The sequence below is a fragment of the Vulpes lagopus genome, chromosome 17, assembly GCF_018345385.1.
Source record: "Vulpes lagopus strain Blue_001 chromosome 17, ASM1834538v1, whole genome shotgun sequence".
Taxonomy (NCBI): Eukaryota; Metazoa; Chordata; class Mammalia; order Carnivora; family Canidae; genus Vulpes; species Vulpes lagopus.
Window position 1 is genome coordinate 3,422,096 of NC_054840.1, and position 24,719 is coordinate 3,446,814.

Below are 24,719 nucleotides of genomic sequence, written 5' to 3' on the forward strand. Positions count from 1 at the left end.
CGTACAATACAGGGATTCAACTGCGCTATATGCTTTGCTCAAAACAAGTACACCTACTGTTCATCATCATACAACATCCTTGACTATATTCCCTATGCTCTGCCTTTCATTCCCATGACTTAGTCCATAACTGGAAACCAACATCTCTCACTGTTTTTTAGCCATTTTGGCCATCTCCCTACTCCCCTTTCCTTCTGGCAACCATCACTTTGTTCTCTGTATTCATAGGTTTGATTCTATTTTTTTTATTCACTTGTGTTGTTATTTTAGATTCCAGGTATGAGTAAAATCAGATCCTGATTAGCCAAAGCACTCTCAAGAAAAAAGAACAAAGTTGGAGGTATCACAATTCCAGATTTCAAGGTATACTACAAAGTTGTCATAATCAAAACAGTATAGTACTAGCACAAAAATAGACACATAGATCAAGGAACAGAATAGAGAGCCTAGAAATAAGTCTATGTTTATATGGTCAATTATTTTGTGACAAAGGAGGCAAGAATATACACTGGGGAAAAGAAATCCTCTTCAGTGGTGCTGGGAAAACTGGACAGCTACATGCAAAAGAAGGAAACTAGACCACTTTCTTACACCATATGCAAAAAAAAAAGAAATTCAAAATGGATGAAAAGACCTAACTGTGAGACTTGAAACCATAAAAATCCTAGAGAAAACCATAGGCAATAACCTCTTTGACATGGGCCATAGCAACTTTTTTTCTAGATATGCCTCCATACCTAGAGGCAAGGGAAATAGAAGCAAAAATAAACTACTGGGACTTCACCAAAATGAAAAGCTTCTGCATAGTGAAGGAATCAACAAAACTAAAAGGCAACCTATGGAATAGGAGGAGATATCCGCAAATGACGTATCTGATAAAGGTTAGTGTTCAAAATATGTAAGGAACTTATAAAACTCAATACCCAAAAAATAAATAATTCAATTAAAAATGGGCAGAAGACATGAATAGACATTTTTCCAAAGAAAACATACAGATAGCTAATAGACACATGAAAAGATGTTCAACATCACTTGGCATCAGGGAAATGGAAATCAAAACTATAATGAGATATCACCTCACATCTGTCAGAATGGCTAAAATTAACAACACAAGAAATGACAGGTGTTAATAAGGATTTGGATAAAGGGGAGCCCTCTGACACTGCTGGTGGGAAATGCAAACTGGTGCAGCCATTGTAGAAAATGGTATGGAGGTTCCTCAACAACTTAAAAAGCGAACTCTCCTATGATCCAGAAATTGCACTGCTAAATATTTACTCCCAAAATACAAAATACTAATTCAAAGGGATAAATGCACCCCAATGTTCATCGCAGGGTTATCTACAATAGCCACATTACAGAACAAGCGGTCATCAACTGATGAATGGATAAAGGAGAGGTAGCATATAGACACAACAGAATATTACTCAGCCATGGAAAATAATGAAATCTTGCCATTTGCAATGATATGGATAGAGCGCGAGAGTATTATGCTAATGAAATAAGTCAGTCAAAGAAAGACAAATATCATATGACTTCACTCATGTGGAATTTAAGAAACAAAACAAGCAAGCAAAGGGAAAAGAAAAGAGAAGAAGGCAAACCGAAAAATAGAGTCTTACGTGTTGAGAGCAAACTGATCATTACCAGAGGGGAGGGTGATGGGGAGATGGGTGAAATAGGTGACGGCAATTAAGGAGCACACTTGTTGTGATGAGGACTGAGTGTTGTATGGAAGTGTTGGATCACTATACTGCATACATGAAACTAATGGGATTTAAAAAGTTTTTTTAAAAGCTGTATAAAAATTTAACTTTCTTTTTAAATTTATTGTAAATCGAAAATATCTTTATGAGAATGTTTCAAATTTCAATACCTATACTCTAGCTAAAAAGGAAACAAAAACTAAGGCCCGATATTAAAAATAATATGCCAACGAGAACAAGGGAAAGAAAGATTTTTATTGTTACAGTCTGTTCTGCTCATTTCTACTTCTTCTATTTGGACTATTTATATATACTCACAAAGTACAAATTCATGGAAGACAGACTTACTGAAGCTATCAGCATTGCCGCAAATCAAACAAGCAAATTACAAAAGAAAAAATATGTACAGGGAAAAAGCAAAACAGGAAAAGAATATTTTAGCACAAATTAAATTCTGCATCCAGTGAATGCTATATCTGATAAAATGGGGGTGGTTATTATCCTCATGCTTCAACTTGGACACAGTTGAGTGCACTGTATGGGCAAGAACCAGAACCTATTACTAAAATGTAAGTCCTATCCATTGGAGTTATCAGTGTTTTTTCACTTCACTGTGCAATTTCTATATACATTTTTGTTAACTAGAAGCAGAAGTTGAATATATCAAAGGATGACTATTATGGTACTCATGAAGAAAAAAAAAAAAGTAGTGTAGTAAAAATGCTGATGTAAGAAACAGATTCTTATTCAATTAAGGCAGCACTTCATAAAGACCCAGTATGTGAGCTAATATAATTTCAAGTCCTATAAAGGCTGAAACACTAAAATACACAAGCATATTTCTAATGAATGAATTCTTAATGATGAGTACTAACTATATCCATATTCAGGACCTGGAACACTCAAGCTCAGTTTTAAGTTTTCTCATTTATCTTGTGACTGTGTAAAATCATCTAATCACTTTTGTGTCTGTTCCCTAATCTGTAATTTGGAGTAATGATGCTTACCCTGTCTTGTTTACCGAATGTCTAGAAGAACCCATAGCCTTATCTGAATCATATCCGAGGAAGTATACCATCAACTATAATCCAGAAGAAAAAGGCTATGAAAAATGATACATACTCAAATCAGCAGGAAGATATTTGGATACACATGGCTTGAAGAAAAAACTAGTGTCTGAAAATTGTACACCGCACAAAAATCTTAGAAAGCAATGAAGTAAGGTTGGAAAGTATACGGCTCTAGAGTAAGACAATTTTAGTTTTTAATCCAATTTCAGCTAATTTTGTAACGAGAAACATCTCAGCTTTGCTCTCTATAAAAAAAGGGGATAATAATATTTTCCACATAGAATTTACAAGATTATTAAATCTGTGATCCATCTTCAAAAAAGGACTTACTGCCCCTGCTCCTGGGATTACTGTTAGCAGACAGCCTTCAGGCATCAGTGCCTTCAAAGATTACACCCAGAGGCAGAGAATCACATAGCCCAACATGGTATCTTCGGTGTCTCACACTGAATGACTGACTTACATGGAAATAAAAAGTTCTCCCATATAGGCTCAAATCAGGGCAATGCTCCAGGACCATTCTAGGCCCAGACCTTCCTGTATTGCTGGCTAACGCTGTCTCAGGACTGTGGGGCAGCTGGACTTCTCCTCTGGCCAACTCTTCTTTCCTTTCCTCCCTTCCACAGGTACTAAATCCTCCGGGGACTCTACCAAACATCCTATACTCTAAATCCCCTGTTAAAATCAGCTGTGAGAGAAGGCCAACCTGAGACAAATGATTAGTGATAAGAGCAAGGTTCTGATAACTAATGTGTCATCTAATAAGTAAGTGAAGGCCGCTATGGTTATCCTCAATTATTTGAAATCATAAACTTCCACAAGAGTTAACTACTACTGCTACAAGGGCATAGAACATACTGGCACATCATCAGAAATGAAGTTAGTGTCATCACTTTGACAATTAATACAATAATTTGGACCCAATATAGATTACAGAGAACTGGGATAGCCACATGGATAATTTAGTTCAAAATACACTTGTATATAAAACATCTACATAGCTGAAACAAATTTTTTTCTTGGAAAGTTATGAATTGTTTAAGATTTTCATTTGTTCTCAAAATACGACTATAGCTTCAGATGGCAAACTTTGATTAAATAATTCATTGGGTTTTCCAATGGCTTTCTCTAGAGAGTGGTCTCTACTTCACAGTAAGATGACTATGCTTTTGTAACAAAATGCTTAAGGAAAATTAGTGAGTAAAGATTTTTAACCTGATACAAAGAAAGCTTGACAAAACAGACTCAAGACGATATACAGTAATTCCTGAAATGTTAACATGACATCTTACTACTAAAATAGGAAAAGACTTGATAGCTATCAGCAGTTGATAAGATAACATACACAGTGCTAGAAGATTGTGTTTTGTGCCAAGCTGTTCCAAGAAAAACTGGATAGCAATCAACAAATGATATTTAGATATGTGACACTAAAATTAAAAAAAAAAAAAATAGAGCAACTAAATAACCTTTTAGGATACATCCTTGAGAGACAGAGATAGAAAGTAGATCTGTGGTTGCCTCCAGCTAAGTCCAGGTGGTGGTGGTGGGGGATGTAATATCTGAGGAAGATGGGGGACAATTACTAACACCTATGGAATTTCTCTTGGGGGGAAAAATATCCTAAATTAGATTGTGGTGATGATTCACCACCTTGTGAATTTACTGAAAAACATAGTAAAGTGCGTGGTATATAAACTATATCTCAATAAAGCTAGAAAGAATATTCTAATTTAAAATCATTTTCTACATCATTTAGGTGGCTTTTCAATAATTATTTCTACTCTTCTTAAGTATCATGTATTAAAAGATGCTTGAGAAAGCAGTGAATGAAAAGTAAAATTTCTCCAGTGAAGGTAATTTAGTTGCTTTTCAAGTGTTGCATGGATATCTCCTATTTAATGGCTATGTCTAAGCCATTTATAATTTATTTGAAGGCTTAATTGCTCAATATCTCTTTCAATTATTAAAAGTCTGTCAGTTCATTTTCATGTTGGCATTATAGAACATTTGGAGAGCCATTTGTTCTTATTTAGTTCTCAAATTTTAACTTAAGGATCCTATTGCCTAAAGCACATTCTATTCCTTAGGTTCTAAGTGTTAAGTAACTATAAATGATATCAAATGCCAAAAAAAAAAAAAAAAAAAAAAAAAAACCACAAACAAACAAAACCAGTAAATTTTGGTCTTCTTTCTGAAAACAATTTTAACTCAAAGACACTGCAGAAAGTCTCAAAATTGGACAGATCCTTACAAGTTATTACCTGTTTCCCCAATTAAACATATAGTATCGAATTCATAGAGTAATTATGAATTAAGAAGTATGTCTAGGCAAGAATCTAGATCTAGAAATGCCAACTTCACTATAAACTGTCCAACACTTAGATTTAATCCCACATTTTATAACCACTTTACCACTTGTTTTGCGACCTCCTCCATAAACATACAAAAACAGTAACAGGGAGAGAGTAGTGAAATCATCTCATGGATACCCCACACATAGGTTTTTTTCTCCATTAGGTGGAGAAATGCCAATTTCTGACATTAGACTAGTCTATTATTCGTTAGACTATTATTTCAGGAAATTATATACATATACTCTATTTTTCACATGATTACAGCACATTTAAATAATCATATTGAAAAATGCAGGGCTAGTAATTTCAATTTTTAAATAAAATAAGGCTCTTTCCCTTGTGTACAAAAAATATTTGTTCTTCTGCAATGTTTGATTTTTCTCTAATGCAAATTTTCTCCTGAAAACAGTGATTTTCTATAGATAATAATTTGGTTTTCTAATCAGTAGTAAACATCCAAATCAAGAGAGAAAAATATTAAAGAATCAGCAATACCTTAATAATATTATCAGATATTCACAGTACCATATTTCTTAGGAACTCACATAGGCATTAAATTTTTGTATTAATAATGAAAAATAATTTTTATTCAAAAATTTTAATTGGATACTAAGCACCACATGGGAGGGACCACAGTGTCTAACATTTGATAGTCTCCAATGCAGGGTGTATTTTTTCTGGGATCATAAATTTCAAGTATAGAAAAAGATACCCTGGGTTGGTCACCAACCAATGACGAGAAGAGAACTGCTAGTGTCCAGCAATTGAGTATCAATAGATGTAGAAAATTACTCATTTTCTTTATTTTATTCTTATATTTTTTTCTATTCTCTCTTAACCCTCATAAATAGGGCTAGACTATGAAAAATAACTATGACAGACGATTATAAGTATATGTTGGGTTTGGCTTTATATAATCAATAATTCTACCTTATAAAACCTGAGTTTTGTTTAGTACGTATAAAACCAAAGGAAGAACACAGCAATATAGCAAATGCAACTTGACTTGATTCACTGAGTAAATACTAGAGGGATCACATCGGGCACATTGAATCTAACCTACTTATTATCCAACATTAAATATATTTAAAAGTATCGTTAAATCATACAGTTTTCCATACACTTTACTTTGAAGAGGAAGAAAATGAATCCACCACTACTAAAAACTGGGCTTCTTGCTACTGTGAAGCTTGAACTCCCCACATTCTCTTCAGTTGCTCAGCAACTGTAATTGTACTAGAATCATTTATATTAGACATTAGATACTTCCAAGCTTTATTTTTCCTTCTTCTAAAATGAAAGCTATTGTTAAACCAAATAATTTCTTTGAGGATAGAGGTAGCAGCATTTTGAATCTGAATGTGCTCAAGTGTATCTCTCAACCTACACCATTCAAATTGTTTCTATGCAGATTACAAAAGCATCCAGTCAGATTATGTATTTTTATGTCTCATTTGATAGATCTGAAAAAATTCAAGACTAATACGAATCCTTCTTCAAAATAACTACACAGTCTTAGTTGATATAATTATGTTCTATGAGAAAGCTAGCTATAGAAATAAATACATTAAAAAAACATAAAACAACCAATATTCAATAATATTTAGATTTTTGTTATTGCTTTATTTTTCAATTGGGGAGGACTAAGTGTATATATGGTAAAATGTTATTCAAAACAGCCAGTGATTCTGGATAACTTCAACCAGAGCATCATATGACTGACTACACTCAGAATTATCCTTGGACAAATGATTTGACCTTAACATTGGCTGTGATTTGTATCTTATTCACAGAGTTTACCAAGCACCTATCATGATACCCATCTTATATCACAAAGCAAGTAACTGTTTTCTGAATCAAAATGAATAAAATAATATAAAAGATACTGATAGATAACCTCAAGTAATTTAATTCTGCTGGAAGTTATTCACCACGACTAGTCTCTAACTGGCTTGTGTTGTTAAATAAAAGCCATTTCAAACACTTTTTATATATAAAAACCAAGAGAATTTAAAAATACGTTCTCATATGAGTATTGTAATAAATCTTATATCGATACAAAAAAAGTATCCTATTCTCATAAGAGGAAAGAATCGGGATACTATTTCTCTAGAACCTTATATTCATCATCACGCACTAAGTACTTAGGCAGATAAGGACCCGGCTACCCATGTGACGGCCTTCTAAGGGCAGTGGTTCCATGGACTCAAAATGAACTTTCATATTTCAATGTGTATGACACATTTTGTAAGAAGCTAAAGTGACTATTTTTAACTCACATAAATCAATCCAAAACTCCGCTTAGTTAAAAAAGAAAAGCACATTGGCAAAACCTTGAAACTAGCAATAGAAGGTACTTTACACTCTAGAAGAGATGACTTATTTTAGGAAGGAGAACTCAAAATGAATCCTCTACCTTTGCTTACAGCTACCCCCAATTCCCTAGGAGTAGACAGTGTCGCACTCCCAATACTGTCAGTGTGTTTTCAACTTTGAAATTTTAGAGTTTTTTTTTTTTTATTTTCCAGAATTAATTGCATGTAAAGATAACTTACTTGTATTTGAGGCATAAAATAAAGCTATAATATACTACAATGCCAGTATCTGGAGGATATTCAAATTTGAGGGAGATGAAATTGTACAAGAAATGAAGCTAGCTTTCTGTAAAAACAAACAAACAAACAAAAAAACAAGATATGAAGGGACAAAACAAAATTATTGAGTCATGGTAGGAGTCAACCCACGTGAAGGCCATCTGCTATGGTAGACGGCTTATCCATACGCGAATGCTTCAAACTGAGCTCGGGAATGTGCTGAATGGAGCTCTACTGTCTCTACCACGTGTCTGGGCAAAAGGGGATTGAACAAATGGCAAGAGAATCACCACACAAGGTAGGTCAGTCACCATCAGTCTAAGAAACAGGATAAGATGAAGAAATGTAATTCTCAGTTCTAAGCTCCAATGAAGTATTTGGTCCTGGGAACACAGTATTAAAATGACAGAGTTTAGGGGAGAATATTTTTAAATGTTACAAAGGAGACACTTTTGGAAGAAGTAACTCTAATTCTGTCTAGGGGCTTAAGTGTTTTTTAAACTCACGCAGTTAGCACGTATGGATTCTTTGGCTTTTCCAACATAGATGCTCTCTTGATAGTCCTCTGTCCAAGCCTTCCCAATGTCAAAATCTTCGGAAAGGGCACATTTTCCCATCTTCCAAATGGGGTAAGAGCTGAGGGGACAATCTGAATCCGTCTAGGCATTTGGACCTGAGCTTCTCTTCATCACTGCTATTTATTTTTGTATTTGGGGGGGTCCTGGCAGCACACAGACAAGTTAACAGACAGTTTAATTAACAGAAATGTACAGAAGTATGGGCTAAGGCTATGGGAATCAACAGGGGGTGAGGAGCATCCAGGATCTAGCAACAGCAGAAGACTGTTACCAATCCTACATCTTATAGGACACCGAGGGAGCGCAGTGTTATCAGACCTAAAGGAAGGCCCTGAATAGTACAAATAGGAAGACTACAGAGTGAACTGAGGGGCAGAGGGACAGACTTCTCTGTCCAGATGGAGTTTACAAAACCAAAATAGAAACAATTACAATAAGACACTTATCTTTCAATTCAAACCTCAGTTTGTCAAACCATTTAACTGATGTGCCACTATGGCCAGTAAGAATTTTTTTCATATGTTTGCTCACTTGTAGGATAATCTTTCTCTAGTTGTATTTGTATTTCATTTGTAGATAGAGCAAAAGCTCGTGTTATTGCAAGATGGTCTTTGGTTTTGTTTTTTGTTTTTTTTAATTATGGACAGACTGATGTCCTCATATGTGTCTAATATATATTCTTTATGGGTTTTTGGAAAATATAATATTAGATATGAATCTTTTAGGAAACAGTTGAACAATAAGCTTGGTTTTAAAGTCATTTAAAAGCTCCACAGAGGGCAAAAAATCTTTGTTCTGTTCACTGAAGTATGCTGTGCCTCGCTCAGTACCTCGCACATATGAGGTATTCAGTAAATACCTGTTGGATGAAATATAAATAGTGACTATTTTGCTATTTTTTTTGTGGTAGCCTATACTATGCCTGTTATTTTATTTTTACTTCAGATACTGCTTTCAAGTCAGAGAAGGCCGCGCTGTTCGCTATCTTCTACCCAGGTTTCTTCCAGTCATTTCCGTGCCACTGCCTAATTTCGATACCAATTTAAAATGAAAGCATTCTCTACCGTATTGTCTCCTACACACACGGGGCTGCTGAGTCATCACTTCCTGTTCCATAACATGATTGGAAGGCCTTCTTCTCACCTATCCCCAATCTCAAATTCTTTATCCCAAACTTCAGCCAATTGCTTTTTGGCCAACTGAAACTTCTTTTGGTTAGTTTCTACATCACTTCTGAGCACTATTTAGTAACTTCCAAAATTATTTTACGTTGCCTTCATTTAACTCTTTGTCTTGCAATGACTTACAACATCATAAATCCCTAAACACTACCTTTAGAGTATGAGTAGCCACTTGTAAAGATGTTCTGTACTAAACACATAGATACAGTAATTAAGCTAACTCTGGGTAAACAGAATACTTTGAGGAGTGGATAAAAACAAATCAAAGAGTATAATCCCTATTTCAATTTTTTTTTAATAAAACCTAACTGTGAATTAAACATAAGCTACATGAAAATAGCAAAACTGCATTACTTATGGTTTATGGCACTTTTTTGTTTGCTTGCTTTTAGTTTTATTGCTAGAATTAATTGATAATTTATACAATTTCCTAATTCTTCAAAAGATGACAGTATTAACAATTTGCAACTAAGTATCATTTATTTGAACACAACAAATTTTTAAAAGATGCTATTTGAAAAAGAAACTCATTCACTTTTAAGAGTTAGCTCACACAATCTTAATCCCTTTCACTTCATCATAAACAGGTTATGACATGTTAGTTTTAATGCAAAAATAACTGAGTTTTAAGTTTTGTTTTGCTTTTAATTTCAGTATTTGGAATCATTTACAAGGTCGAGAGGAAGAGTACAAACTGAGGACCCTCAACATCACTCCATTCTCTTCCCAAACCAGGCTCCACCAGAAGAGTCAGAAGTCTGGCACATGCATGGAGACCACAACACTTCACATTTTCTTATATGATATTCTCATGTTTCTATGTACACTGTATCTCTCCACTGTCTACCAGGCAGCATATGTAAAGTAAATATAAAACTGCAATAAATAGGGATCCCTGGGTGGCTCAGCGGTTTGGCCCCTGCCTGCAGCCCAGGGCGTGATCCTGGAGACCCGGGATCCAGTCCCACGTCAGGTTCCCTGCATGGAGCCTGCTTCTCCCTCTGCCTGTGTCTCTGCCTCTGTCTCTGTGTCTGTCATGAATAAATAAATAAAATCTTAAAAAAAACCTGAAATAAATAATAATAAAAGTAATAATACATCCTTGAAGCTAAATAGATTATCAACATTATTTGGAGTGTCTATTGGGTATACATCATTCTATTGGGACATTTTTCTGCATACTGGTGTACTTATAGAAAAAATTTTGGAGGGTGCCTGGGTGGCTCAGTCAGTTAAGCTTCTGCCTTGGGCTCAGGTCATGATCCTAGAGTCCCAGAATCCAGTCCCTACATTATTAGGCTCCTTGCTCAGTGGGGAGCCTGCTTCTCCCTTTGCCTGCTGCTCCCCTGCTTGTACTCTGACAAAAATAAAATCTTAAAAAAAAAAAAAAACACTTTTTCAACAAGACACAAGATGACTACCTCTTATGTACATTTCTGACAAATTATTGTTTTTAATAAACCACATATTGGGAAAGAGGGAAATAAGACAGAGCATGCCATATTGTCTTCATACAAATTACTAATTTTATAATAAGCTATAGTATCAATATTAGGAACAGAACAAACAGAGACATTTCCTTGATTTCGACTCTTTCTAAGGCTCCACGTCAAACCAGGAAACTGGAGCCCACTTGTTTACGGCAGCTAGGAAATCCCACTTCGCTTCCCTCAGCACCACATACAATTGTCATTCAACCTCCTTCCTTGGATACAGTGAAAGAGAGCAGACTTCAGTTTTTGGAGATACCCAGGATGCCCTTTTCCCTCAACGCTGACTCACACCGTGGAGACACATCAGAGATTGAACTCTGCGTGACAAGGTCCCCTTGGCCAATATACTCATCTAATGCCTCCAAAGTCAGACCTAGTGGCCAGCCCTTCGCAGCCCCGCCTTTGTGACAGCGGATCTCAGGGAGGTCCCTCTACCTTTGTTCAATTTCTACACTGTCTCTTAGCGGCAGCTTTCAGCAACAGCTTCCACAGTTTACTTCTCTTTGTTGTTGTGGAGTTGGGCGTGCCCCCGGGGGTTGGTGCTATCACGCAGGCTGCTGGTAGAAAGCAGTTTCCTAAGCCATCTCAGTGACTCCTCTGTCTTTTGCACATGAGGCCCTGCTCAACTTCTAAAATGCGTGAGTTTGTGTAAAATGCTGATCTAAAAATGAATTCTAAAAAATAAAATAAAATAAATAAAATAATAAAATAAAAATGAATTCTAGGTTTGGGTTTTATTTGTTGTAAATCAGTTAATGAATTCCTGTTAATCCTCAACACTATCTCTAGATGGCATTTCACAACAGGGTTCTTGATGAGAGCTACAGATGCAGTTAGGATGCTTCACAGCTTTTTCAAATAATTACATTTTTTTTAAAGAATTTACTTGAAATATCCAAGTCCCGATTGGCAAAATTCCGTAACACCTTGCATCCTCCCTTCCTTCCTTTTCTCCCCAACCAGAAACCTATCTTGTGACTTCATCTTCTTTGGTAGCCGCAAAGGGCAGAGAAAATAAATGAAACAGTACAAATTGCCCTAAGAGGTAGTGGCCACAGCCATCCACAGAAGCCACCACACCAATCTTGTTGCTTCTGTCCTGAATTTCTTCCAGTCCTGAATTTCTACCCCTGTATTATTGGCCACCAGACAGACACCTAAGGTAACATGGGTCAATAAAAACTCTTTTCTTATGACAATGACCTGAGCAGTAGAAGGTATAGTAAATCTCCAGTACCCAAGAAAATCCTAAACGTAGAGGCTCATTACGAGTTCTCTGTTTAAGACCCAGTTCATGCTTTTGGGATCTTTTCTGATTTCCGTATACAAACCTCTCGAGCTCTTCTGCAGAGCGGGCTCCACGCGAACATGTTAGAATGCCCTGAGCATGAGGACAGGGCTCTGCAATGTTGGTAATCAGAAGTGATGCCTGCACAGGCTGGTCTCAGTAAGAACCTTCTGGTGTGCTTAGCAGAACTCTGTATTTGGGTCACCTCAGCTTGAGAATCTTACAAATATAATCACTTTACAACTTCTTATTCTCAACCCTTGTCTTTTTTTTTAAAGATATTATTTTATTCATGAGAGACACACAGAGAGAGAGGCAGAGACACAGGCAGAGGGGGAAGCAGGCTCCCTGTGGGGAGCCTGATGTGGGACTTGATCCCAGGATCCTGGGCACAACCTAAGGCGAAGACAGATGCTCAACCACTGAGCCACCGAGGCACCCCCAACCCTTGTCTTTTCTCTAATAAAATAGATTTGGGTGATCAATATTACACAATAATGTCACAATAATTTCACAATCCATGGTGCTTTGTTGTCGTATTTTGTTAGATCTAAGACTCCAAGTTCTGTTGAGGCTCCTCTGGTTAAAATCATGTTGCTAGTATCTCTTTGTTTGTTTGTTTGTTTCCTCCTCCAGGAAGTTAAAGGAAGAACCTCTATGTTTTCAAGATGAGGCTGGATTGGATCTCCAAGAATTCAGCAAAAGACTCCAATACCTCTTTTCCAGTCTACCTTAAGGAACAACCTGGAGATGTATCCTCATGTAGCTATCATCTATCCTCTATTGAAGATAGATGATCTATTCTTCATGATGACAAACACTATAAAAGTGATTCTGAACTACTTATTTGGTTATTAACCAAGGAAGTCTACTTCTTCTTTTCTAATTCAGGTGGAGACAAATAAGTAAAAGGCATAAAAGTCATTAGAAAGCACATGCAGTATCAGCTTATGAACAAACGCTCAAGTAGATCATTGATTTTATAAAAACCCAGAAAGATTTATTCCCTATTTTTCATTGAGATATATCTCTGTCCTCACCAGGTTTAGAAAAATAAATTTAAGCCCTATTCCATCAACAACTATAGTTCTCCAAAGATGCCGTGTCTGTAACTTTGTTCATTGAACTACTGAATTATTAGAGCTAAAAAAGAGCAAACATTTTAAAGGATTTAGCTTTTGTTGGTTTTCTAATATAATCTACCTATTCATTAACAGTGATCATCTTTTTGTGCACAATATGAATTTGCTTCCAATGCTATACGCTTATTACAATAGCAGTCATTTTCTTCCATTAATGTGTACATTGACTTTCTTTCCTTTTTTTTTAGGCTGCTTTCCCAGGCACTTTTGCTCAGGGAAATCTATGATGCCACCATTCTCTCTGGTGTTATCTAAACCTAATGTTTAGTAAGTCATAAATCTGTAAACGCAATATGCCTCTGTTGTGTAATTTATTTCACCCATTCTTCATTTATCCCTAGCAATAATACACAACTCTCCTAATCAATTTAGTAGTCAAAGGAAATCAGCTTGGTCACAGATAAGCCTAGATAAGCTGAATTTCTTAATATACTAATATATTCAAAGGCTTTGAAACTTTAGGTACTTAGAGTAAAATGTGAGTTGGTAGGGTCCAGCATATTAATATCCTTCCCTGGTTCCTGGTCAATACTCACTAACTCACCTTCTAAGATCATATGTTCCCTTCATGTTTTCAACCCTATTTCAGAAGTCAGCTTTCATCTGTGATGTCCTTTCCCATAATTATACAACAGTAACTCTTTTAGTGGATACTGTGCAGTCCTTCTCTATTTTATAGGACTGAGTCTTCTGGAATTCTCCAAAATAATATCACATCTGTGGGTTTTTTTTAAGTGTTTATGGAGTTCAGAGCATACTATGATCCACATATACACATGCACATAGACCTCTTGTTTGCTGCCTCAATAATTTACTTGTGGATATGCTCAACTTAGAGCCATAAACAATGGAAGAGCTAAATAACTACACAAGGGAGCAACCCAAGAAACACTGCAAGACAGTACAAGATTAATTGCTTGAACAGGGGATATAGACAATAAGGTTCACAGCAAACAACAAACTAATCATTTAGTAACTCTGAGTTAAAGGATTATTCCCCCAGTTGAATAGAGAAACTTCTGCATGAGCATAAAAAATTTATTATAATTTGGTCCAGTTGACAAAAGTCCAGCGAAACCTGGGATTCTCTACTGTGAGAACTTCAATACACTAAGCATTCTCATGTTTATTAAAATCGCTCAATAACCTCATTAGGAATGTTTTTTCCCCTCCAAACCAGCTTCTGATATGACTTCTAAATTTACTACCACATCTTTAACCCATTTATTCAATGGGAGATTATTTCACACCATCCAGTACTTGGCTAACGATTGGGGTACACGGTCTCTAGAAATGATATCGCGAGTGACTTTAAGTAAATATGGTACATGACACAAAAAGTAAAGGCAGACATTGACTCTTCAAACACAAACTGAGTTATGCCACAAAGTCTCATCTTCACATAATGTGATGGAGGCTTAGAGACAAATACACCTCTATTCAAGGCTGCAGATTAATATGTATACTTTTTCCTGTCCTACATTTGTGTGGAGACAGCAGGTGGATTCAAGGCAGAGAACCTTTTACTATAGAAGTAGGTGACACTATTTTACATGAATATAAATGAGTTCTTAACACACTAACTAGCCAAGCAAATAATTGTATATGCCACAGAACAAGACAATAGTTACATAGAGATTTATCTACCCTAAAGACATGAATATTTATCTAAATGTGTAAGACGGTACATTTCCATCTTCCGTTGAACTATTTTTAAAGGTTAAAAATAGCAAATGAAATAATCTAACAAATCTTGTGGTCAAGACAGCAAAGCACATTCCTGGAAACCCCTGTGTTAATTGAGGCATATTTCTCGCCTTCGAATCTTTGTAGTTTCCAGCTCTAGTTAAAAGCACCTTAAAAGAAGTATTAGGTTACTTTTCAGCATGGCTTTGTCAAAACAACGAAGAAATCCAGTAATTTAGCTTTGCAAAATCTAGAAATGTAAATAAAACAAGATGCATTTATGCAGTCTTGGGCATTGTGTTTTCATTACACTTGCAATGTTTCCCTTAACTTGTGAAATATTTTGTCAGTTTGGAGGGAGGAATAAAAAGCTTAAAAATTTCATATCTAGAGAATTCAAATCCAACTCTAACACCCAAGGATGTAATCTCATCGCTTCATGCATCCTTTAAAGTAATATAAAGCCAAATATATTATCCAGTTAAAGTTGAACTGTATTTTTTTTTCTGATTTGCAGATTTCTTTATCCATCATGCACCAGTCACAATGACATGATTAGCCAGATGTTCAAACTACGTATCAGAATATCGATATTTATTTTGTAAGGCACTAGAGAAGGAGTAAATTTAATTTTTATATCTTACAGTTAGCAGGAAGGAAGCTGAGTGATGTTCTTTGGGTCTTTATTACTAGAAGAGAGCATAACCCTCACCCCTCACCTTCACACAAACAATATGTTTCTTCTTCAACCTACCAAGGACCTGTGCCATTTATGTAACTTTACTGCTCAGTTTTATACCTGGTTTCTCCTTGTCAACGTGTATTATCACTCCCTAAGTTTTTATCCATTGTTAGAAAAAGGTTTCCTGAACAAAAGAGAAAACCAGAAAAAAAACAAAAAAATCTCAGGGCTACCTGTCATAGGGAAGCATAGGGAAATACAGAACAGAGTAATTATTCTTTCTACAAAAGCGTAATTTGACTTTTCTCATAAAGCTTTTTGCCAAGCAAGGGATGATGCAAAACTAACCAGATGGCAGCTTGATGCTAATTTAACCAGAGCTCCTGGTTGTGGCCTGGTTGGTTGGTACCGGTTAAGTAACTAGAAGTCAGTATAAAGTTACCACAGCTAATCATGTAATCCCTGTGCCTTTACACAACCACTAGCTCTGTAATATGCAATGAATTAGGAAAAAGAAATCAATATCAACTGAAAAGAGCCTGCTGTAATCTACTGAAGACACAGTGGTAAGGAGATAATGAAGAAGCACACTAGAAAAGGGCCACTGAGTGCTCTGACAAGTTTTAAAGCCAAAATTCACATTTGGAACCCATTTAAAAAATCATCAATGCTTAGTTTTAATCTCAAAGACTTCAAACAGCAGACGACCAAATAAATAAATACGAAAGGAAAGCAACATGACTGTAGTCTGTGTCTTACTGTCTCAGAACCTACATCCCCTCAATTGAAATGCAGTGACATGAAGTCAGATGTAATCCTCACAGTAAAGAACCAAAACAGTAGCATCAAACCCAGATCTGTCTCGATAAAAAATGTCAAAATTCAGTAGCTTTATGTAAAAAATGTATTCAAAGGATAAGGTGTATCATGTCAACATGAGAAAAATAAAACAGGACAAAATAACTTGTATGTTTTTCAGAATGAACTATATTTGAAAAGAATAGTATATTATGTATTAACTGGTTCCTTCTAGAAACTAAAGGGCTAGAGTGTCTCCTGAAGTACAGAAGTTTAAAAAAAAAAAAATTTAAGATCTGGTATGTGGTTGAGGAGGACAAGTGCAAAAAACAGCAATTTATCTCAAGATTCAAGATAAATAAGTAAATAATTCTAAACTGCAAACACAATTTGCCTCTTTGCCTTTGGAATGCACTTTAAATAGCAAAGAAAATGTGTTTTCCCCCACATTCTGGCTGCTTTGTAAACATTAATTAATTAATCCCAATAATACCCTTGTGAATGGGAATAGGTACTTTTCTCTCTGTGTTCTACAAATGAGAAAACTATAATACTAATTATGTACATTTATAGAACTGTTTTTCCCTTAGGGATACAGGGCGCCTTACTATTTTGCAATTACGAAACATACATTAATCATCACATTACCTCTGTGAGGTATGCAAAGCTAACATTAAATAAGAATGATCGAAACTTTTAAAATAAGGAATTTTAACACTTTATTATCCTTAAAATTACCTCTATGTATCAGGAGAATCCAGGTTGGATGATAGTAACTACAGCCACAGTAACAAGTAAGATCCTACTTTGGAAATATGAAAGTGTTGTACAGGTTTTCTTTTTCCTTTAGAGACAAAAAAAAAAAAATGGCCTCAAAGTCTTTGAATTTTCCAATCAAAATAAAAGGAAACAGAAGACACCACAGCAAGATAGGAAGTTAAGGAAAATGATATATTTATTAATAAACATCTCCTGAGTTCTAATAATGGAGCAGCCACTGTTCTTGATCCACGGAATATAGAAATGAATAAAAGAGATCTGTCCCCATGAAGCTTACATTCCAGAAGAGGAAAAAGTCAGCAAAAAAGTAAACAAAATAATGTCCAATGAAAAATAAATTTTTATGAAGCACAGACACCAGGGTAAGAGGCAGAATGAGGGCCCCAGCATGTGCAAGGAGGAGGAGAGGGACCTCACATAGAGGTCAAGGTCAAGAAACTGCCCTGACACGAAGAAAACGCTCCATTAGCAGACTAAATATAACACACGTAGGACAGCCCTAGTAATCATTAAATTTAGTTTTTGTTGTTTATTTATTGAGGCTTTTTTTTTCCTCCCTTTGAGAATTACTGCAACAGTCTAAACTTTGAACTAGTGTGTACTGTTTAGTTAATACACCTAGGGAGGCAAACGGCTCCTCTTATCCAGGGAAGCACTACTGCAACAGTCCCCAATGCTGCCTGCACATCAGAACAGTCAGGGACTCTTTCTTTTGAAGACTGATTGATTGATTGATTTAGAGAGAGAGAGAGAGAGAGAGAAAATCTCATGCAGACTCCCCACTGAGCACACAGAGCTCAATCTCACAGCTCGGAGATCCTGACCTGAGCCAAAATCAAGACTTGGATGCTTAATTGAGCCACCCAGGCACCCCAGTTGGGGACTATTTCTTTTCTTCCTTTTTTTTTTTAAGATTTTATTTATTTACTCATGAGAGACACACACACACACACAGAGAGAGAGAGAGAGAGAGGCAGAGACATAGGCAGAGAGAGAAGCAGGCTCCATGCAGGGAGCCCGACATGGGACTCAATCCCTGGACTCCAGGATCACGCCCTGGGCCGAAGGCAGGCACCAAACCGCTGAGCCACCCGGGCTGCCCGACTATTTCTTTAAAAGAGAAACACACTGGAAGCCCTCTGAAATTTCCAACATAAGCATCCTGTGCGTAGGACTGAGAATCTGTCCTGCAAATGCTGCAGCCGTCCTCCAGCAGACCCCCCAGGCCACACAGAAGATTCAATCACCAACAACTCTAGGGCCACACAGTGGTGATGCTCCCAAACACAGCAGCTTAGGGAATGAACATGACAGCGGTAGCACTCACTAAAGTATTCAAAATAAAATATATGAAAGCCCCGTGGAGATTAAGAGAAACAGAACCGTGAGCAGAATCTGGCCGAGAGACCGACAGTTTGCCACAGCTGCAAAATGTACACTATTTGATTGTACCAAGTACAAAGAAGGCTAATCCCAGAGATGAAGTTCTGCACAGCATCAGAACTGGCCATGATTTAACCATCCTTTTTCAGCGCAGAGCGGAATATCCCCTTAATTCTGGGACAGCATCCATTGGCTGCTCACACCAAGAAATAATCCTCATTATCAGGTGAGCTCTTTTAGCAGAAATTCAGAAATCCAATCACTTAATACACTCTGGTACACACTTCCACCCAGCTGAGACTGTCAAGAAGTCACAAAAGCTGTATTTTCCATTCTACACTTAAACCTGTAAGTGTCAGAAGGCATAAATGTTTAAAATAATGTAAATTACTTTTAAATTATGGATGGAAAACTAATGTTGACTCCATTAGTTGGCATTACAGAAGCCTTTGGCCATCTACACATTCAGCTCGTCCTTGCATGAAAGCACAGTATGGATGTAAGATAAAAAATAGGGAGAAGGGACGCCTGGGTGGCTCAGTGGTTTTTAGCACCTGCCTTTGGCCCAGGGTGTGATCCTGGAGTCCCGAGATCGAGTCCCACATTGTGATCCCTGGATGGAGCCTGCTTCTTCCTCTGCCTGTGTCTCTGCTTCTCTCTCTGTGTCTCTCATGAATAAATAAATAAAATTAAAAAAAAAAAAGAATAGGGAAAAAACAGCAAAGAGACACCAAGCACCTTCGCTTTAAGCATGATAGAATGTGTTCATTTCATTCCTGAGCTTAATTATTGCCTAATTCGGCGTGTAGTTCGTTAACATGACTACACTTGCGTTTAACACATGTATATAGATGCATGTGCAAACACAGATTTCTGTACATTTTTCATCGTATACCGTTAGTGTCAATACAAATATTGAAATTATTTTTGCATGCTGGACAACTGTGTAAAAGCCGACACAGCAGTAAAAGTTATCACTGGGAATCCAGAGAACTTGTCGATTTAACACAGAGACACACACTACTTTTGCATTAGTTTCTTCTGTACTATTTGAACTGTTTTGCTTGGAGAACAGCATCCTCATGTGAAGGGCAGCCTTGTACTCAGTGAGGAGCAATGTCATTCTCTGGATCATTTATTTCCTACTTAAGCCCTGCTTTGGAGCTAGGACGTCAAGAGCTTGAATAAGAGTAAACTGTTCTCTCAGCAGCGAACCCACACCAGTAGCTGACGGTCAAAAACGATGCATTAGCTATCTGCATGCTTCCCCGTGAGGAGAGAAGGCTCAAATATGCCTGAAGTTTTAATGGTGCTGGAAAAAGGAGAAAGTGACCCTGATCTGTCTCCTAGGGCATAAAATACCAAGCAGCAAAATGAACACACAGAGTATCCTTTTGTACTTCCATCAGGAGAGGAGAGAGGTATTCCCTCTTCCTCATGTAAAAATCCTGCCCATTTCTCTCGCCTAAGTCCCTGTTTTTCCCCTACAATGATCACGGCGGTGGCCAGGATGCTTACTTCCACCCTCCCTGAACACACTGAGCAATTCTCTGTTCAGCTCTTTGCTCAATTCGTCCCCCTTCTTAGACTACGTATTCCCTTTTGCACTCAGTCTTATCCATCTTGCAAGGTTCACTTCAAATCCCGTTGTAGTCACTTGTAATCACCAGCCTTCCAAGATTATTCCAAAAAGAAAGCAATCTCCTCTCCTCTAACTCCTATAGAATCTATCTTTATGCGTCACCTACGGCATTTACCTTGCTAACTAGTGTTCATTTAATATGGAATCACTGAAACTCAGCACTAGGCAGGGCTACGGGAGACATCCGGTCCACTTGCCTGGCTGGTGTGGGAAGGCATTCTCCACACCACTGATCAATGCTCATCTTCGTTTCCTTGCCCCCACCTGCACCCCGCTCCTGTTTCCAAGGATGAGAAGTGGATATTTTATTAATTAAATACGAATATACAGAAAAAAAATTGGTGCACAGTAGCCCAGCAAATGTCTGCAGAATGAATGATAACAATACTTTAAAGTTGAATAGTTCTAAAAAACATAAAAAAAAATTAAAAAAAAATAAAGTTGAATAGTTCTAACTTGGTACTTGTTCCTCTTCACACTTCCATCAAACGTAGCTCTCTGTCGTTTTTAACTCATGATAGTTGCTCTGGGTTCTTCCTGCGTCTCTACCAGTAGGTACCACAGGCTTCAAGACAGATCAGGTGATGATGAGCTTTATCTCAACCCCACTGGATATCTCCTTTAATCATCTAAGATAACTTCCAGGCCTTCTCTTCTTATGGACACTTAGACTACGGCATTGAGAACAGGGATGAACATTCCTGGGAGTACCTAGAGAAATGTCTCTCCACTGAGGATGCGGTATGATACGCAGCCAGTACCAGCAGGTGGACAGCAAGCATTCACTCAGTGCAGAATGAAAATCTGTTGGCATGATTGGTAATAGCTTTGGAACGCCAGTTCCACGTCAGCCCTGATAGATACGTAGGTTCATTCCTCACAATACTGTAGTCTGTGTGGACTCCTGAGGTCACTTGCTGGCGTTCAAAAGATGACCTTGACTTCCCTCGTGGCTGTCTGTCAACCATTCACAGCCATTGATGGTAAAGACCACTGAACCAAGAAGAGGACGCGAGGTACCACGGGCATCTGCATGCGCATCTGGCAGGAAGAGACAGGGTCAAGGACCCAACAGGAGACAGACTGAACTTCACGTTGAGCAGATCGGGTTCAGGGTTGACACATCCTTCGCTGTGTTTTTTCATTCCTTTAACTTTCAATCATTCAGGATATCAAATCCCTCATCAGGACAAGGAATAGTGCAATTTAACAGCCCAGTTACTGTTTTCTCCCAGTACATATTTAGCGTTGCTCAGGCTTCCATTTAGATAGGAGGTACGCTGACTTTCACCATCTGCAGGAAATGCGCTTTTGTTTTTTGCCTCTAACGCTTGACAGTCTTTTAAGTATAAATATACTATTTTCAATATTTTCAAACTCTATTTGATGGGCTTGAATTCCAGTTTTTTTTTTTTTTTTTTTTGAATTCCGGTTTTATTTACTGCATTGCTACCATGTCCTCGTGTCACAACAGAGAAAGGAGGACACTGGGTGGCAAAGAGTTACATCGTGATTTTTTGTATACTACTTTTTATTTTTTTATTTTTTTTAAGCTAATATAAACATCAAAATATATGGGTGCTTCAGTCAAAATGATCTGCTTATTTAATGTATTTTTCATGGAGAGAGGGTCCTTATGAGAATGAGAGAAAGGGTTTTCCGGGTTAGTATCCAAGTCCTCAAGAATGAAACTGCAGTATTCCGTCCCTTAGAAAGATTGATAGTTGACAAGTGCACTTAATCAATTATTGTGACTGAAATTAAACTGAATCAGAGACACCTGGGTGGCTTAAGCAGTTAGCCGGTTACCCTTAGTCAGTTCAGGTCATGATCCCACGTCCCGGGATCGAGCCCTGCATCAGGCTCCCTGCTCAGCAGGGGGTCTGCTTTTCCCTCTGCCCCTCTCCCCCTCCAACCCGTGATCTCTATGTCTCTCTTTAAAAATAAATATTTTTTTTAATTAAATGTTGAAACAACAAACTTTAGTTAATTAATTCCTCCTGATATATGGCTTTCCATTATTTTCAAAAGCTGTTTCCATTGCTTTTGCCCTAAAGTAATTTAAGAAAAAAAAAAAAAAGTTTTTAAAGGCTCTATGATCACAGTGTGCTGTGCACTCTGAAATGAATTATGTCCTAAATATTTAGATTATGTGCAAACAATGATGCAGCTTTATCATGCATGGTGAGCAATGAAGTCCTTCATAACTGAATCAATGGAATTTCTTAATTTTATCACACTGTCACCGTGATTCATAAAAAGTATAAAAGATCCATCACAGAAATGAGAGAAATCTCTTCCATCTTCAATAAGTAAAACCAGAAGCAATATGAGCCTAGAGATTAGATCATCTGTCAGTTACAATGCATCATTACAGGTCCTCGAATTATGAATATGCAGTTTTCTGAGTGGCAAATTTCATGGCTGAGGGAGTACAGATTAGTTTCCCAATTCACAATGAGGTATGTGGAATTTGGGAAAGTTTCAGGCACCTGAGGGCTGGATGGAGCATATGGTCATAGTTATTCATAAGAAGATTTCAATAGGAAGTGGCTCTGGAGCTACAGGGCTGCAGCGGTAAGAGAAGTCTAAGTCTTCAGAGCCTATTACCTAAACACGGCCATTTACCACCAGTGAGGTCTGCCAGTGTGCTGTGGGCTGTAAGCGCTGTGCAGAATCAGGATTTCCACTTTGGTCATCATTACCCTGGTTGTGTACCCTCGAGGAAGCCACCTCACAGCTTCGGGACAATTTCCATATGTACTTTGCAATCCTCTGGACCACTTGAGTGTAGAGTCATAAGAGGTAGGAGGCTCCTCCATTAGCTGCCCAAAAAGAAGGCCTCAGTTCCAAATAAATGTTCTCATTGCTTGTCTAGGTCTGTCAATCAAAAGCATTTGTTGAGCACCCACTGTATGTAAAGATTCTTACTTAAAGAAAGTGGACTCCGGAAGTAAGGGAGGAGGTAAGAGCCTCTGCCTTCCAACTGCTGCAGGAGAGAGGACAACACAGGAACACGCAGTGGAGGCTGATGTTGAACCCAGCGTGCTCCGAGCATGCACCCAGATAACTGGTCTTCTGGTTTAACAGACCCTTATTTTAGCCATGTTAACAACAGAGATGTGACACCCAAAGTGCTTTTTAAGAAAGGACTTGCTGCCCGGCTGCAGGAGTGGGGTTCACCGATAACCTCCAGTTGAAAGGCTTATCCAGCTTTGCTTCCGTCCTCCGTCTTACTCTCAGGAAAGCCCCTGGCCAAGCACCAACAGGGTGGCGGAGGAAGGGCCTGGCCATTCCCTCCCATCGGAGGACTCCCCCAATGGGCGATCTTCACCCTGGGGCACCAAGATGGGAGATGGGCATCATGATCTGTAGCTTTATTTTTTAATCCTGCTTCTGCTCTTTTTCCTTTCACAGATATTACTCACCAATAATTTTTTTGCATGCCTGACTCCATCTCTAAGTTTCCCTGTGGAAAACCTAACTTTCAACAGATTTTTAAAAATTTTATGTATACTATTTTTTCTGCATTAAAAATGAATGAGATACTGACGCATATGCTACAACGTGCAAAATATCATGCTAAGTACACCAGGCCAGTCACAAAAGCCAGTCACATGCTGCACATTGCATGACTCTGCTTTTATGAAATATGCAGAACTGGCAAGTCTTCAGAAGCAGAGGAGTAGATTAAGTGGTAGCCAGGGGCTGGGAGGACAAGACGATGGAAAGTGACCATTCGCAGGTATGGGATTATTTTTGAGGGGGGAGAAAAATGTTCTAAAATTGATTGTGGTAATGGTTGCACAACTCTGAATATAATAGAAGATACCAAGCTATGAACTTTAAATAGGTAAATTTTTTGTATATCTCAACACAGCCATTAAATATTTTATTTGTATACACTTGCCTACTTTCTGAGACTATGTTCGCACAGTGGCAGTAGGGGGCTGGGGCAAGGCACGTGCTGATTCTTCACTGAATGTGTCATTTTTCAGTGTATGAGCATAGAGTAGCCTAATGCTTCCATTTGGGTGAACTGAAGTGAAAACCAAACAAGCCAAATTTGTAAAATCATTAAACTAAATCTGTATACAATTCTAATGTTTCAACCTGAGTTGAGACAAAGTGAAAGCCAAGGCTCCCTGAGGGAGTGTCCTCCTTTGCTTAGAAGTTTCCTTTCCAAAAAAGAAAAAAAAAAGAAAGAAAGAAAGAAAAAGAAAAGAAAGAAAAGAAAAGAAAAGAAAAGGAAAAGGAAAAGGAAAAGGAAAAGGAAAAGAAAAAGAAAAAGAAAAAGAAAAAGAAAAAGAAAAAGAAAGAAAAAGAAAAAGAAAAAGAA

At 37.5% G+C, this 24,719-nt stretch overlaps 1 protein-coding gene across 4 annotated transcripts in view; it reads right to left on the minus strand.

Moving 5' to 3' along the window:
• The window catches only part of NAALADL2 (N-acetylated alpha-linked acidic dipeptidase like 2), a 1,267,271-nt gene that overhangs the window by 908,044 nt on the left and 334,508 nt on the right, over positions 1 to 24,719 (minus strand). The gene's annotated exons all lie outside the window — the stretch shown is intronic.